Below are 17,590 nucleotides of genomic sequence, written 5' to 3'. Positions count from 1 at the left end.
AAGACCCCATCGTCTCAGCCCAAAATCGCCTGAAACTGATAAGCAACTTCAGCAAAGTCTCAGGATACAAAATCAATGTGCAAAAATCACAAGCATTCCTATACACCAATAACAGACTTAAAGAGAGCCAAATCAAGAACGAACTGCCATTCACAATTGCTACAAAGAGAATAAAATACCTAGGAATACAACTAACAAGGAATGTAAAGGACCTGTTCAAGGAGAACTACAAACCACTGCTCAACGAAATAAGAGAGGACACAAACAGATGGAGAAACATTCCATGTTCATGGTTAGGAAGAATCAATATTGTGAAAATGGCCATACTGCCCAAAGTAATTTACAGATTCAACGCTATCCCCATCAAGCTACCAATGACCTTCTTCACAGAACTGGAAAAAAACACCTTAAACTTCATATGGAACCAAAAGAGAGCCCGCATAGCCAAGTCAATTCTAAGCAAAAAGAACAAAGCAGGAGGCATCACACTACTGGACATCAAACTCTACTACAAGGCTACAGTAATCAAAACAGCATGGTACTGGTACCAAAACAGAGATATAGACCAATGGAACAGAACAGAGGCGTCGGAGGCAACACAACATATCTACAACCACCCGATCTTTGACAAACGTGAAAAAAACAAGCAATGGGGAAAGGATTCCCTGTTCAATAAGTGGTGTTGGGAAAACTGGCTAGCCATATGCAGAAAGCAGAAACTCGACCCCTTCCTGACACCTCACACTAAAATTGACTCCAGATGGATTAAAGACTTAAACATAAGACGTAACACCATAAAAACACTAGAAGGAAACCTAGGGAAAACCATTCAGGACATAGGCGTAGGCAAGGACTTCATGACCAAAACACCAAAAGCATTGGCAACAAAAGCCAAAATAGACAAATGGGACCTAATCAAACTCCACAGCTTCTGCACGGCAAAAGAAACAGCCAATAGAGTGAATCGGCAACCAACAGAATGGGAAAAAATTTTTGCAGCCTACCCATCTGACAAAGGGCTGATATCCAGAATTTACAATGAGCTAAAAACGATTTACAAGAAAAAAACAAACAAGCCCATTCAAAAATGGGTGAAGGATATGAACAGATACTTTACAAAAGAAGACATACATGAGGCCAACAAACATATGAGAAAATGCTCATCATCACTGGTCATTAGAGAAATGCAAATCAAAACTACATTGAGATACCATCTCACGCCAGTTAGAATGGCAATCATTAAAAAATCTGGAGAAAACAGATGATGGAGAGGATGTGGAGAAATAGGAACACTTTTACACTGTTGGTGGGAGTGTAAATTAGTTCAACCACCGTGGAAAACAGCGTGGCGATTCCTCAAGGACCTAGAAATAGAAATTCCATTTGACCCAGCAATCCCATTACTGGGCATATATCCAAAGGATTATAAATCATTCTACTATAAGGACACATGCACACGAATGTTCATTGCAGCACAGTTTACAATAGCAAAGACCTGGAACCAGCCCAAATGCCCATCGATGATAGACTGGACAGGAAAAATGTGGCACATATACACCATGGAATATTATGCAGCCATTAAAAACGAGGAGTTCACGTCCTTTGTAGGGACATGGATGAACATGGAAACCATCATTCTCAGCAAACTGACACAAGAACACAAAATCAAACACCACATGTTCTCACTCATAGGTGGGTGTTGAACTAGGAGAACACATGGACACAGGGAGGGGAGCACTATACTCCGGGGTCTGTTGGGGGGGAGGGGGGACAGCGGGGGGTGGGGAGTTGGGGAGGGATAGCATGGGGAGAAATGCCAGATATAGGTGAAGGGGAGGGAGGCAGCATATCATACTGCCACGTATGCACCTATGCAACAACCTTGCATGTTTTTCACATGTACCCCAAAACCTAAAATGCAATAAAAAAAAAAAAAATGAAGTAGGAAACAATGGTATAAAAATGCAAGCATAATGTATTTATCAGCTTCAAGAATTATAAAATTATTTTGGCAAATGATAATAAAATTTTCTAAATGCCAAAAAAAAAAAAAAAAAGAAATCAAAATATTATAATTTACTGTCAAAAGCAAGGTTAAAATATCCGCTTGAGGAATTCACTTATACTGAAGTATAAGTAAACTGAAATACATTATGGACCAGGCATGGTGGCTCACACCTGTAATCCCAGCACTTTGGGAGGCCGAGGCAGGTGGATCACTTGAGGTCAGGAGTTCAAGACCAGCCTGGCCAACATGGTGAAACCCCATCGCTTCTAAAAATACAAAAATTATCCAGGCGTGGTGGCATGCACCTGTAAGCCCAGCTATTAGGGAGACTAGGCAGGAGAATCACATGAACCTAAAAGGCAGAGGTTGTAGTGAGCCGAGATTGTACAACTGTACTCCAGTCTGGGCAACAGAGTGAGACTCGGTCTCAGAAAAAAAAAAAAAAAAAAAAAAATATATATATATATATATATATATTATATAGATACTATATATAATATATATATAAGTAGATATAATTTTCAGATGTTTTAAAACTCTAGTTTGTCCACTTATTTATTAATTCATTAAAATAGTTTGAGCTGTGCTAAATGCTAGGTGCTGCGCTTAAAGATATAATCAAGCTAGAAAAATATCCTGGCACTCATAGAGCTTACATTTGTAAAGGAATTATGTATTATTGGAGACCAAAACAACAAATGTAATAATTACTTTGAGGTATATTGTTATGAGGAAAGTAAAATAAGATGGTGTCATAGTGACAGTCACAGAGGTGTATGTGTGGAGTTGGTAAGAAAAGATCTTTCTGAGAGAGTAGCATTTGTTATACTTGAATAATGAGAAAGGCCAATAACTTCAAGCACCAGGAGAAAACCTCATAAATGAATGCCTTAAATTTATAATAGAGGTAAAGTTAAACACCATGTCAGCAACCCTTTGGTCTACAGGAATAATATTAAGCTTAATGCCAACTAGAAAATTGCTTCATAAGTTACTGAAACATAAAAGACATGGAATATTATTGGAAATAAAATTAGTATATATGGAATCTATTCTTTTTAATCACTGTGTAGCTAGGTCTTATATTGTGCAAATCACTGAAATTCCCTGGCTTTCAATTTTATCTGTAATAAAGGCTATGAGTAGATAATATTTATAATTTCATAATCTTACAAAATCTCATTGTGCATGATTTTAAAATATAATTATGTAAGTAAACATATATATAAAAGATAAAGTAGATAATAAAGAATAAATGATGTTTTACAGTCTGCCGTTGTTCATTATCTGTACTCTCTGGACTAGAGCATACTTTGATTTTTAATAACAGAAAGGGAATAATTCTAGGACCAAGAAACAGAAACTTACCAAAGAGTTTTATAAATGCCTGTTAAATTCAATATCCAGACAGTGCTTCAAATTTCAACAGCATTCTTCCCTTTTCACTTTATTTGTTTATTTATTTATTTGAGACAGAGTCTGGCTCTGTCACCCAGGCTGGATCTCAGCTTACTCCACCTCAGCTTTCCGAGCTCAAGCAATCCTCCCACCTCAGCCTCCCAAGTGGCTGGGAGTACAGGTGCACCACGGCACCCAGCTAATGTTTTTGTGTTTTTTGTAGAGATGGAGTTTCATCATGTTGCCCAGGCTAGTCTTGAATTTCTGAGCTCAAGCTATCCAGCTGTCTTGGCCTCCCAAAGTGCTGGGGTTACAGATATGAACCACTGCACCCAGTCCCTTTTTACTCTTAATTGATGATTTTACATCTTATTTCAATGAAAAAAATATAATCAGATGTGACTCTCTATGTTCTTCTAACGGCAAATGTACCAATGTATTCACATGTGTCCCGGTATTTTCTGCTATAAGTCCTGTTACAGTGAATGCATTGTCCCTGCTTCTATCTAAGGTGAAACCATCTATGTATGTACTAAATTCCATGCTGCTGCAGCTATTATTCTCCCTCTCTTTCTTACATCATTAGTTATTCCTCCCAGCCTAGATGTTCCTATCAGTATGTATAAAACAGTGGCTAGCACAGAGTGAGTGTTAGTTAACCTAACAATAATAACAACCCTTCAATTCCCATGGCCTTAGAAATCATCAATATGCTGATACATCTGAAGTTATATCTTAGCACAGGACTTCCATATTTTTGAATCATATATCCAAATCCACTAAACATCTCCAATTGGATGTGTAATAACTACCAAAAGAAAAAAAAACACCTTAAAATGTCCGAAATTGAATCTTGGTTTTTGCTCTCCAACCAGTTCCTCTTGTAATCTCCCTCATCTCAGTAAATAACAACTCCATTCTTCTAGTTGGTTTGGTCAAAAATTTTGAAGTCATTTTTGACTCTTCTCTCATATTCCACATCCAAATCATCAGCAACTCTTCTTGTTAGCTACTCGTTGAAACTTGAATGAAACTTGCCACAATGCAATAAATTCATGTGCAAAGAATTCATTTTAAAAATGTGCATCATGTTATTGGAACATTAATGAAATGGCAGAAAGCAGCCTTCAACTAGCAGGTTGGAGGCTCTAGGGTCCTGCTGCAATCCAATCCATCTCAGTCTTTGCTGTGGCTTGGTACCACCTGTTGATAGTTTTCCATTTCAGTTCATATATCCATGGGGACCATTCTGGAATTTCAGTTTATTTGGAACTTTCAAGGACAGCAGCAGCAGTTCCAGTAATCTCTTGTTGCCTGTTTAATTGGTCTTAAACAAACAGAATAGGCCAGGAGACTATTTGGGATTCAGAGACTCACCGTTTGCCTCCTCACTTCTCAAAGTTGACTACTGTTTTCCTGTCTTGCCTCATTCCTTTCTCCATGTTTCCCCAATTTCTTCAAAAGATAAGAATTTTAGCCTACTCCTTTTGAGAACAGAGGGCTTATGCATAGGCTGGGAGGCAATTATCAAACAATTTATGTATCTGGAATCCGATCAGTTACTTCCACTCCTATTACCCTGATCTAGCTATTATCATTTTGTACCCTGATTGTTGCACTACCTTTCTGATTGATGCTGTTGATTTTACTACCACTTTCCTGTAAAGTGTTCTTAACACTGGAGTCATAGTGAGCTTAAGTCAGATAATGCGACTCTTTCTGTTCAAAAACCATTAATATCCTTCCATCTCCTCAAGAGTAAAAGCCAGAGTCTTCACAATGATCTGCCCCTCTGTCTCACTGCTGCTCTAACCTCATCTCTTCATTCCCTACTTTGAAAAGCTCTGAAGAACTCTTCTGTATAAGAGCCTTACTCACTGATTACTTTGCCTGAAATACACTTCTTTCAGATGTTTATTTCCCTTACCTGCTTTTAACTCTATGCTCAGTATCACTTATCAGAGTTTTTCCATGGCCACCTGTTATATAATACCTCCCTCCTACCACAGTTGCTCTTATTCCCTATATTAGTTATCTATTCTTGAATAAAATTTACCCCAGACTCAGAGGTTTAAATCAATAAATATGTATTGTGTCCATTTCTGTGGATCAGGAATTAAGTAGTGACTTAGCTGACTGATTCTGTTTCGGACCTCTAGTCATGTTGAAAGCAAGAGGTCAGCTGAAGACAATCATCAGAAGTCACGAGTAGGGCTGAAAGATCCATTTCCAAGGTATCTCACTCACTCACATGCCTGGAAGGTTGATGCTAGTTTTTGGTTAGAGGCCTCAGTTTTTCCCCATTACTGTACAAGTCTCTTCATGACATGAGGGCTTCTCACCAGCATGAGATCCCAGGCTGGAGTAAAGGGAAAGCTCAGTGTTATTTATGACCTAGGCCTTATCATTTCTGAAAATGCTATTGGTTACATAGGTTATCTCTAAGAGGACTACGTAAGGGCATGCATACCAACAGGCAAGAATCACTGAGGACCATTTGGGAAGCCGACTTCTAAATCTTCCATATTCTACTTTACTTATCTACATAGTTCTTAATTTCAACTAACCTATTATATATTTATTTTTAATTTGTGATTTATTTGCTTTTCCTCACTTGTCTCCTTTATGCACAGCACCTAGAAATTTTTTATTTGAATTTATATTATCAACACTGCAGTCAGGTTTTTGTTTGAAAATAGAAAATGTCCATAGTTGGATAACTTTGTGAGGATAATTATACAGTGATTAAATAATAGAAGAATGTTCATGCAGTCTACACCTGAAATTCTGTAGGAAATATTTTGCTACTCCTTCATCAAGGTAGAATATAGACCTAGAAATTGCCAAAAATATGGTGACATTGACTTTTACTTTACTCCATAGCCTATTCCCAAGCTTCTTCCAAAGAATATTATTTTATGCTTTATTAACAAAGAGAAATGGATTTTTAAGTCTTGTCCACCTTAGTGGGTCTCCCCCATTCCTGTTAATAAGGTTATTTTGAGTATTAAATCAGTTTTATGAATATGAGAAGACTCTCCATCTCTGAGTGTCTATCATGTCTTCAACTTCTTTGAAGAAAGTTGATTCAATTTTGGAACGTTTAAGTTTTTTTGTAGATACTAGACATTCATGTGATCCTAGCTGGTTTATTACAATATCAAACTGTAGGCATATTAGACTTTTGATATGGCCTGGATTGAAATCACTGCCCAATAAGGACAATAGTAATAAACTGAACCAGTAAAATTTTGTCTTGGGACTGGGACTCATGCTTCCTTAGAAGGATACATCAAAATCTCTCTGAAGGTCTCGCATTGATTTTCTCAAAGAAATCCCCACTGATTCTGCTGTTTAGCCTCACCCCTTTCCTCCCCATCACTGAACTAGATAACCTCTAAGCTTCATTTCAGCAATAAGTTATTTTTTTTAATTATACTCTAAGTTGTGGGGTACATGTGCAGAATGTGCAGGTTTGTTACACAGGTATACATGTGCTGTGGTGGTTTGCTGCATCCATCGACCTGTCATCTATATTAGGCATTTCTCCTAGTGCTATCCCTCCCCTAGCCCCCCACCCCCTGACAGGCCCTAGCGTGTGATGTTCCCCTCCCTGTGTCCATGTGCTCTCACTGTTCACCTCACACTTATCAGTGAGAACGTGTGGTGTTTGGTTTTCTGTTCCTGTGTTAGTTTGCTGAGAGTGATGGTTTCCAGCTTTCTTCATGTCCCTGCAAAGGACGTGAACTCATTTTTTCATGGCTGCATAGTGTTTCATGGTGTATATGTGCCACATTTTCTTTATCCAGTCTATCATTGATGGGCATTTGGGTTGGTTCCAAGTGTTTGTTATTGTGAACAGTGCCACAATAAACATATGTGTGTCTTTATAATAGAGTGATTTATAATCCTTTGGGTATGTACCCAGTAATGGGATTGCTGGGTCAAATGGTATTTCTAGTTCTAGATCCTTGAGGAATTACCACACTGTCTTCCACAGTGGTTGAACTAATTTACACTCCCACCAACAGTGTAAAAGTATTCCTATTTCTCCACATCCTCTCCAGCATCTGTTGTCTTCTTACTTTTTGATGATCACCATTCTAACTGGCGTGAGATGGTATCTCATTGTGGTTTTGATTTCCATTTATCTGATGACCTGTGATAATGACCTTTTTTTCATACGTTTGTTGGCTGCATAAAAGTCTTCTTTTGAGAAGTGTCTGTTCATATTCCTTCACCCACTTTTTGATGAGGTTGTTTTTTTCTTGTACAATTGTTTAAGTTCTTTGTAGATTCTGGATATTAGCTCTTTGTCAGATGGATAGATTCCAAGTTCTTTGTTATTTGATGAGAATCAAAAGTTTAATGTGGGCTGGGTGTAGTGGCTCATGCCTGTAATCCTAGCACTTTGGGATGCAGAGGCGGGAGGATCATTGAGCTCAAGGGTTCAAGACCAATCCAGGCAACATAGTGAAACCTCCTCTCTATATATTTAAGAGAAAAAAAATTTGAAAAAAGCTTAATGTGGTCCAAAATCAGCTGACTTCAAGATTTTAGTAAAGATTGTACCCTGGTGAGAAATTGGTAGTTAAGAAAAAAAAAATAAATGTAAAAGAAAAATGAAATATATACCTGGAGGTAGCTTGCCTACTATGAAGTGTCTACTTTATATGAATCTACTTTATATGAATCTATCTCTTATCTAGAAAGTGAGCATCTTAAGGGCAGAAGCTAAGATCTACTTTTGAGATTTGTGCCTATATAGCGTTAGGGTTGACTCATCATATCTCATGGTGAGAGAATCTGCAAGGTGGAATTCTCTCCTCAGCAGCTGAGTTCTCCAGCCTGTAGCAGGTAATGGAGTGCTTGATGGGATGCAAATGAAACAGTATGGGTTTGGCTAGTTTTTCAGAATGAGTGGGGGGGTGAGAGGCTAGAATGTGGTCCTTTGATATTAGTTTGAAATGTGTGTTAATGTGCTGATTTGTGTCAAAGATGTTTGGCTTTATAAATAGTCTTTCTCTCCCCCAGCAAATACACTAGAAAAGATGATTCTCTGACAGGAATAATACTCAGAACTGGGACGTCCTAAATGAAGGGGACTGTTTAGTTAGTTATGGGGCCAATCTGTGAATGTGTTGCTAGCAGCTTGGAAATGAATACTCTCCCTTGTACTGAAGGACCAGTAGATGATGGATTGAGCCAACTTCAGCTCTGTCTATGAAGAGCCTACACTTCCCTGGATAAGCAGCTCAACTGTTAGGTCTCCTTAATAATTAGAGAAGCCACTTGTTGGTCAGAGCTGAAAAGAAAAGTAGGGAGCAAGGAAGGGGTAGTTTTTTCATCTCTTTCATTAGAGAATGTTCATGTATGCTCTGGGTTGGGAGTCAGAATCATGTTTTGAGTGAGGCATTGGGAGGGTTCTACTTCAAGAACTCAAATTAGCTCACAATTCATCATATGGCACTCTATTTCTGTCTTTTGTTCAGAAACTTTTAAAGGAAATAATACAAACAAAAATTTCTACAGGACTTAATGTGCTCTGGAAAATTCTACATTTGGAACATATGAAATCAATGCAAGGAATTAAACTTTTGTACAGTATCTAGTCATTTCTTTCTTTCTTATTCATCCATTACCTTTTACTCAATACGTATATCTTAGTCTATTTGGGCTGCTATAACAAAATTACCATGAACTGGGTAGCTTATAAACAACAGAAATTTAATTCTCACAGTTTTGGAGGCAAGGAAACCTGAGATGAAGGTGCCAGTAGGTTCAGTGTCTGATGAGGGTCTGTTGTCTGGTTCATAGGTAATTTCTTCTATCTATGTCCTCATATAATAGAAGTGCAAGCCAGCTCTTTGGAGCCTTATATATAAGTGCACAAATCCCACTCATGAGATCTTAATCCTCATGACCTAATCACTTCCCTAAAGACCCCACTTCCAGATATCATAATAGAGATGATTAGGTTTCAACATATGATTTTTGGGACACAAAACTTCAGGCCATAGCAACTTATTAGGTGTGATAAGAAGCTCTACTGGCCCTGTATCCAGTTCTCAACTTCTATTAATTTTGTTTCCTGAGATCAAAAAATGTGAGTGTTTGTATTCTGCTTACATATTTATATAACCTCAGAGTCTTTATGTGTAGAATAGTACCTACTTCACAGGAATGTTGTAAAGAAAGAAATGTGTTAATACATGTTTGATTATTTAGATCAGTGGCTGCATACAATAAGTAATTTTTAAAAGTAGCCAATTATCTCTTGAACCTGTTCTATCTTTGTTTTCCTTGCTCTCTTACCTTAATCTAGGATATTATTTTTTTTTTCTGGATTGCAGTTCTCTCCACTAACCTCTGAGCCTCTAGTATTTCTCCTCTCAGATCCCTTTTCTACATAGCTACCTAGGTAATTTTTCAGAAATGCAATTATTACCATGCAACTCTCTTGGTTATATTGAAACTCCACATCATAGCATACAAGGCATCCCCCTCTCTAACCTTAATCTTCTGCCTACTCTTCCCATTTTTCTCTTTCACAATACTGAAAGCCTCTTAGTAACCCTGTTATAACAAACTCTCTTTTGCTTCTATTATTCTAATATATTTTTTTCCTTCTTGCCCAGCTGATGGGCTTCCTTCAGATTTCTTCTTAGGATTCCCCTTCTATTGATAGTCTTCTGCAAGCCTCCTTAATCTGTGACTGAGCTAATTACTTCTTCCTCTGAATTTTTTCTAATTATTGATTATGGGTTTTTTTTTTTAATTTCACAAAGTCACTGTATTGTGACTGCACATGAGAGTAGGATAGTTGTTTCAGGTAAGTATCCAAGTAGGGGACTACACATGCTTCAGTGTTGGAGGGCAATACCATTTGCTTAGAAAAGCAGTAGTCTGAAATTAGAGATCCAAACCTCACTTATATTAAGGTAGCTGTGGTTCTGAGATGTGTAGTCTCTGAAAGAGAAACTATCATAGAAATACTGATTTATGCACTATGATGTTTAGAAGTGTGATTTAAAGTGGCTATTGTGAACTATCAAATTCAAGAAGGTAAATCTAGTAAAAAAAAAAAGTGGAATAGAATCTTTTCTATTCCACTTTTTATTTTTAAGGAGAATATTCAAGTAATAGAGACTTTTGGTTGCACTCCAATTCCATTTGTCTCTTCTTTCTGAGTATGTGTAATTAGAATCCACTAAGAAGATATTAGGAAGGATTATAGAAAAAAATATATGAAGAAATATTGGAGGGCATTTAAAAAATGTGATAGAAATTATAAAGCCATTAAAAACAAGCTCAACAAAATGCAAGTGGAAGAAAAATGTAGAACATCATAATTAAACTGCTTAAAACCAGTGATGAAGAGAAAATCTTAAAAGTAACAAGAGGAAAAGAGACATGTTATATACTAAGGCACAGAAATAAGAGTGACAACAGATATCACATGGGAAATAATGTGTGTCAGAAAACAGTGGAGTGACATTTTTGAAGTGCTGAAAATACAAAAAACTATCAAGCAAGAATTCTAGAGCCAACACAAACATCTATCAATAATGAAAAGCTAAAATACAACAGACATGATCTCCAAAAAATATCAAAAGAAGTCCAGATAGAAGTAAAATGAGAGCAGATAGAAATCTAGTTATACAAAAGATAGAAGAGCACTGGAAATGTTAAATATGAGACTAAGTATATAAACATTTGTTTTATTTTAAAAATGAATATAAAAGATAATATACTATTTAGAACAATGATAATAACAATATAATATAACTCTATAGCACATATAGAAGTAAAATGTATAGTGAGAGTACAAAGGCCAGAATAGCATACTGCTGTAAAATTCTTTTACTGTGATGATGTGGTATAATATTAATGGAATGTTGGCAATAATAATGTGAAGATCTATACTGTAAACCCTAAATCAACTACTAAAGGAACAAAAGAAAAATATCTGTAGCTAATAAGCCAATGGTGTAGATAATATAGAATCATAAAAATACTCAGTTAATCCAAAATAAGGCAAAAGGAGGAAATAAAAAAGTATGGACAAATTGAAATCAAATAGCAAGATGGCAGCCACTAAGCTAGTACTCAATAATCACATTAAATGTAAATGGTCTAATCAGTCCAATTAAAAAAATAAATATTGTCAGATTGATAAAAAAGTGAGACCTAGTTATATGCTGTCTGCAATAAACTAACTTTAACTATAAAGACATACTTAGGTTAAAAGTAAAAGACTGGAGGGCAATAAATCATGCCTACATTAATCTAAGAAAGCTAGAGTGGCTATATCAATACCAGGCAAAGTAAATGCCATGTGCTATTTCTAGAGATTAAAAGGGTTATTTCATAATGATAAAAGAAGTCAAATCATAAAGAGTATATAACACACCTAAATATTTATGCAACTAATAACATATTTTAAAAATATGAAGCAAATATTGATAGAACTGAAAAAAGAAATATACATGGCCACAATATTAGAGATTACAAGATCCTTGTCTCAATAATTGATAGAACAAGGAGAAGTAAAATAAGAAAATAGAATACTTGAAACGACACTACCCCATTTCACTGACATTTATATAAATCTCCACTCAACAGTATGGGTAAATGTTATTTCAAGTGCACACAAAACATTTACTGCAATAGACCATATTCTTCACTTCCTAAAAATGTCTCAAAATATTCAAAAGGATTTAAATCATGGAATCTGACTGCAAGGGAATCACATTAGAAATCAGTAACAGAAAACCATTTGGAAAATTTTCAAGAATTTGAAAACTAAGCAAGGTCTTTTAAAATAACACATTGATCAAAGAAGAGATTATAAGGCAATTAGAAAATATTTTGACTTGAATAAAACTAACACATGGCAGATCATTTGTGTGATACAGCTAAATCAGTGCTTTGAGGAAAATGTATTACATTAAATACATGTTAGAAAGAAGAAAACTTTTCTTTCAATGCCCTAAGCTTCTACCTTAAGAAACCAAGAAATAAGAGTTAGTTATGTGCTGCAATGAAGTAATGGAAAAAAAAATCATAAGTGCAGAAATAAATGAAATAGAAATTAGGAAAATAGAGAAAAATCAATGAAATCAAAATTTGATTTGAGAAAAATCAATGGCACTGGCAAATCTCTAGCTACATTGATAGAATAAATAAAGAGAAAAGGCACAAATTACTAGTATCAGGAAGAATAGGATCACCCCTACAAATCTTATAGACTTTAAAAGAATGTGGGAATATTAAAACAACTTTATGAATATACTTGATAATTAGATGAAATGGGAAGTTCCTTTGAAAGACAAAAATTGCCAAAGTCCCTGAAGAGAACAGATAACCTGAATACCCCTATTTTTTAGAGACACTAAATTTATATTTAGAAACATTTACACACACGCACATGCACATGCACAAATAGATAAATGCCAAGCTCAGAAAGTTTCACTGGTAAGTTCTACATTAAAGAAGCAAACAATCGCAATTTTACACAAATGTCTCAAGAAAACCAAAGAGGGAATATTTCTTAACTCATTCCATGAGTTCAGCCCTTCTCCAATACCAAAACTAGTCAAAGGTGTTATAAGAAAAGAAAACTTCAGACCAATATCTCTTATTAACACAGATTTAAAAATTAAAAATTTTAGCAAATGGAATATAACAATATATTGAAAAGTTAGTGCATCATAATCAAGAAAAGTTTATCCCAGGAAGGCACGATTGGTTTAGTATTTGACAAATAATCAATAAAATTTACCGTGTTAACGTTTTAAAAATAAAAATTGTATGATCATCAGAATAGATGTAGAAAATGCATTTGACAAATTCCTAATTCATTCCTGGTAGAACTCTGAGCAATCTAGAAATAGAACATTTCTGAACCTAATAAAGGACATATATGTGCTACTACTCAGACAGCACAGCACATGGAAACTCACATTGTGAACTTTTTCTTCAAATACTACCACAGGAACATGCCAGGAAACCCAAAAGAGTTCACAGACCGTTTGAAAGAAGTGGCTTGTCACTGCAAAGTCCATGAGACAGCCAAAAAATTATGAGGGCCTAAAGTGTGAGAGGGGGAAGTCTACCTCCAAACATACATCCTCACTGGGGAATCTGAAAATCCAGACCACAGAAGAAGGATATAACCTTATCTAGAGCTGAAATGAATTTAGAGCGCCAAACATAAAAGAAGCAGCAGCAGGAAGAGCCCTGTAGGCACTCCTGGTCCCCAGGGAAGACATTTCTGACTTTATCTCACAGGGGTCCTTTGGGAGGGCTGCCCGTGGAACTGGGGAAAGACCACAGGGAGAAGGAAAATTCCAGTGAACTCTGTAATAATTTTGACTGAACATAAATTTTCTAGGGCAATATCCAGGGGTGGGGGTCAGTGAATGGGAAGTGCAGCACAGAACCCTTGGTAAGTGGGTAGGGGCAAACCCTGAAAGCCCTGCTTGCTTTCTGTCAGTAAGGAGACTTGTAGCCTAAGGCAAGATATCAGCCCTACTCACCAACTGCCTGGATATAAACTCAGTACTTTTGTTGGGGCACACTGGGAATAACACTGGTCTTGCTGACTGTGTGGGAGTTGGGTGAGGCCTGTCACTGTCTTCTTTCCCCCACTTCCCTGGTGACCTGTATATGCAGCAGAGGCACCATAATTCCCCTGGGGCATAACTCCATTGGCCTGAAAACCACACCCCCAACCTCCACAGCAGCCATAGCAAGCCCCTCCCAAGGAGAGTCTGAGTTTAGATATACCTAAGCCTTCCCCTATCTAATGGTCTTTCTGTATTTGCTCTAGTAGCCAAAGACAAAAGATATCATATCAGCTGAGTGCAGTGGCTTACACCTGTAATCCCAACACTTTGGGAGGCTGAGTCGGGTGGATCATGAGGTCAAGAGATTGAGACCATCCTGGCCAGCATGGTAAAACCCCATCTCTACTAAAAATACAAAAAAAAATTATCTGGGCATGATGGTATGCACCTTACTTTCAGATTCTCGGGAAGCTGAGGCAGGAAAATCGCTTGAACCTAGGAAGTGGAGGTTGCAGTGAGCCAAGATCGCATCACTGCACTCCAGCCTGGTGACAGAGTGAGACTCCATCGCAAAAGAAAAAAAAAAAAGACAATCTCTTGGGAGCTCTATGACCCTGCCAATTGCCTAAGAAACCCAAATACTTATCCAAGTGACCTTAGGGCAAGCTATATTTCTCCTATACTATTGGACTGATGCTCTCTTGAAAGCACCACCTTCTGACTGGTGGCCAACCAACTCAAGCCATTACAGCAACTCATGAAAGAAAAATCATGCTACAAGAAAGGAGAAAACAACAGCTAATTCCATTGCCTGCCACATCCTGGCTAACCAGAGGTCCTGAGTCTGTCCACATGACAACTTCACTGCTAGCACAACCAACAGTTGAGAAAACTGGTGCACTAAACAAAACTACAGCCAAGGACCCTCAAAGAGTGCACTTCGCTCCCCTGCTACCTCTGCTGGAGCAGGTGCTAGTATCCATGATTGAGAGACCTGGAGATGAATCACATCACAGGACTCTTTGCAGACACTCCCCAGTATCAACGCAGAGCCTGGTAGCTCTGCTGGGTGGCTAGGCCTAGAAGAGCAATGACAATCACTACAATCCAGCTCTCAGGAAGCCCCAGGAAGTTTGGGAATTATGTTAAACAACCAAACCTAAGAATTGTGTTTCAGAGGAGTAAGGAAAATCTAAAAGTCTGGAAAACATATTTGAGGGAATCATTGAGAAAAACTTTCCTGGCCTTACTAGAGGTCTAGACATCCAAATACAAGAAGCTCAAAGAGCAACAGGAAAGATCATCCCTAGACACATAGTCATCAGGTTATCTAAAGTCAAGACGAAGGAAATAATCTTAAGAGCTGTGAGGCAAAAGTATCAGGTAATCTATAAAGGGGAACCTATCAGATTAACAGCAGATTTCTCAGTGGAAACCTTACAAGCTAGAAAGGATTGGGATCCTATCTTTAGGCTCCTTAAACACAACAATTATCAGCCAGAAATTTTGTATCCAGAGAAACTAAGCTTCATAAATGAAGGAAAGATAAAGTCTTTTCCAGACAAACAAATGCTGAGACAGTTTTGCCACTATCAAGCCAGTGCTACGAGAACTGCTAAAAGGAGATCTAAATCTTGAAACAAAACCTTGAAATACACCAAAATAGAACCTCCTTAAAGCATACATCTCACAGGACCTATGAAATAATAGCACAATGAAAAACAACAACAATAATAACAAGGTATTTAAGCAAAAGTTAGCAAAATGAATAGAATAGTACCCCACAGTCTCAGTACTAATGTTGAATGTAAATGCCTGATAGCTCCACTTAAAAGATACATAATGGCAGAATGGATAAGAATTCACCATCCAAAAAGGCTTTCTTCTTCCTCTTCAGGGAACATTATGTGCAGGCACTCAAAATGATCCAGCATTTGACATTCCGATGTAGGCTTTCCTGCAATACAGCCTCTAACAAAACTAGGCTGTCCCAGACCCCTGGTAATAGAATTGTTTATCTTTATATCAAGAAGGTTGGGAAATCACCAAAATCAGCACATGGTGTGCACCGAGGCAGGCTTTGAGGGGTTCATGCTGTAAGACCTAAAGTTCTTATGACATTGTCCAAAACAAAGAAACATGTCAGCAGGGCCTATGGTGGTTCCATGTGTGCTAAATGTGTGACAGGATCAAGCATGCTTTCCTTATCAAGGAGCAGAAAATCGTTGTGAAAGTGTTGAAGGTGCAAGCACAGAGTCAGAAAGCTAAATAAAAAATGAAATTTTTTGAGTAATAAAAATGAAAAGACTTGCTGTAAAAAAAAGAGAATTCACCAACCAAGTATCTACTGTCTTCAAGAGTCTCACCTAACACATACGGACTCACATACACTTAAGATAAATGGGTGAAAAAGGATATTTCATGTAAATAACACCAAAAGTGATCAGGAGTATAGCGATTCTTATATCAGACAAAATGAACTTTTTAACAACCATTAAAAAAGACAAAGAGGGATGTTACATAATGATAAGAGGACTAGTCCAACAGGAAAATATTACAAATCTAAATATATATGGACCTAACACTGGAGCTCCCAAATTTTTAAAACAATTGCTACTAGACCTAAGAAATGAGATAGTGGCAACATGATAATAGTGAGAGACTTCAGTACTCCACTGACAGCCCCGGACAAGCCATCAAAACAGAAAGTCAACAAAGAAACAATGGACTTAAACTATACCCTAGAACAAATAGACTTAACAGATATTTACAGAATATTCTACCCAACAACTACAGAATATACGTTCTATTCATGAGCTTGTGGAACATTCTCCAAGATAGACCACATAATAGACCACAAACCAGTCTCAATAAACTTAAGAAAATCAGAATTATAGCAAGTACTCTCCCAGACCACAGTGGAATAAAATTGGAAATCAACTCCAAAAGGAATCCTCAAAACCATGCATATATATAGAAATTAAATAATCTTCTTCTGAATAATTGTTGGGTCAATAACAAAATCAAGATGGAAATTTAAAAAATTCTTTGAACTGAACGGTAATAGTGACACAACCTATAAAAACCTCTTGGATACAGCAAAAGTGGTGCTGAGAGGAAAGTTCATAGCATTAAATACCTACATCAAAAAGACTGAAAGAACAAAAATAGACAATCTAATCTCATATCTCAAGGAACTAGAGAGACATATACAAACCAAACCCAAACCCAGCAGAAGAACAGAAATTAAAAAAAAAAAAAAAAACCAGAGCAGAACTAAATGAAACTGAAAACAAAAAAAATATAAAAGATAAATGAAACAAAAAACATGTTCTTTGAAAAGATAAACAAAACTGATAGACCATTAATGAGGTTAACCAAGAGAAGAGAGAAGATCCAAATAACCTCAATTAGAAATAAAACAGGAGATATTACAACCAATACCACAGACATACAAATGATCATTCAAGGCTACTATGAACACCTTTACATGCACAAACTAGAAAACCTAGAGGAGATGGATAAATTCCTGGAAACATACAACCCTCCTAGATTCTTCCCAAAGAAAGGTTGTACCTTAAGGTGATAAAAGCCATCTGTGACATACCCACAG

General features: G+C 36.9%; 1 pseudogene; it reads left to right on the top strand.

Moving 5' to 3' along the window:
* Positions 1-15,899: 15,899 nt before the first annotated feature.
* LOC105722429 (large ribosomal subunit protein eL34-like) lies at positions 15,900-16,249 on the top strand (annotated as a pseudogene).
* The last annotated feature ends 1,341 nt before the right edge of the window (positions 16,250-17,590 follow it).

Source organism: Aotus nancymaae, unplaced genomic scaffold, assembly GCF_030222135.1.
Source record: "Aotus nancymaae isolate 86718 unplaced genomic scaffold, 86718_ANA_hifiasm-v0.15.2.pri h1tg000014l, whole genome shotgun sequence".
Classification (NCBI taxonomy): domain Eukaryota; kingdom Metazoa; phylum Chordata; class Mammalia; order Primates; family Aotidae; genus Aotus; species Aotus nancymaae.
Note: the sequence above shows the minus strand (reverse complement) of the source record. Positions and strands in the feature narration are given on the sequence as shown.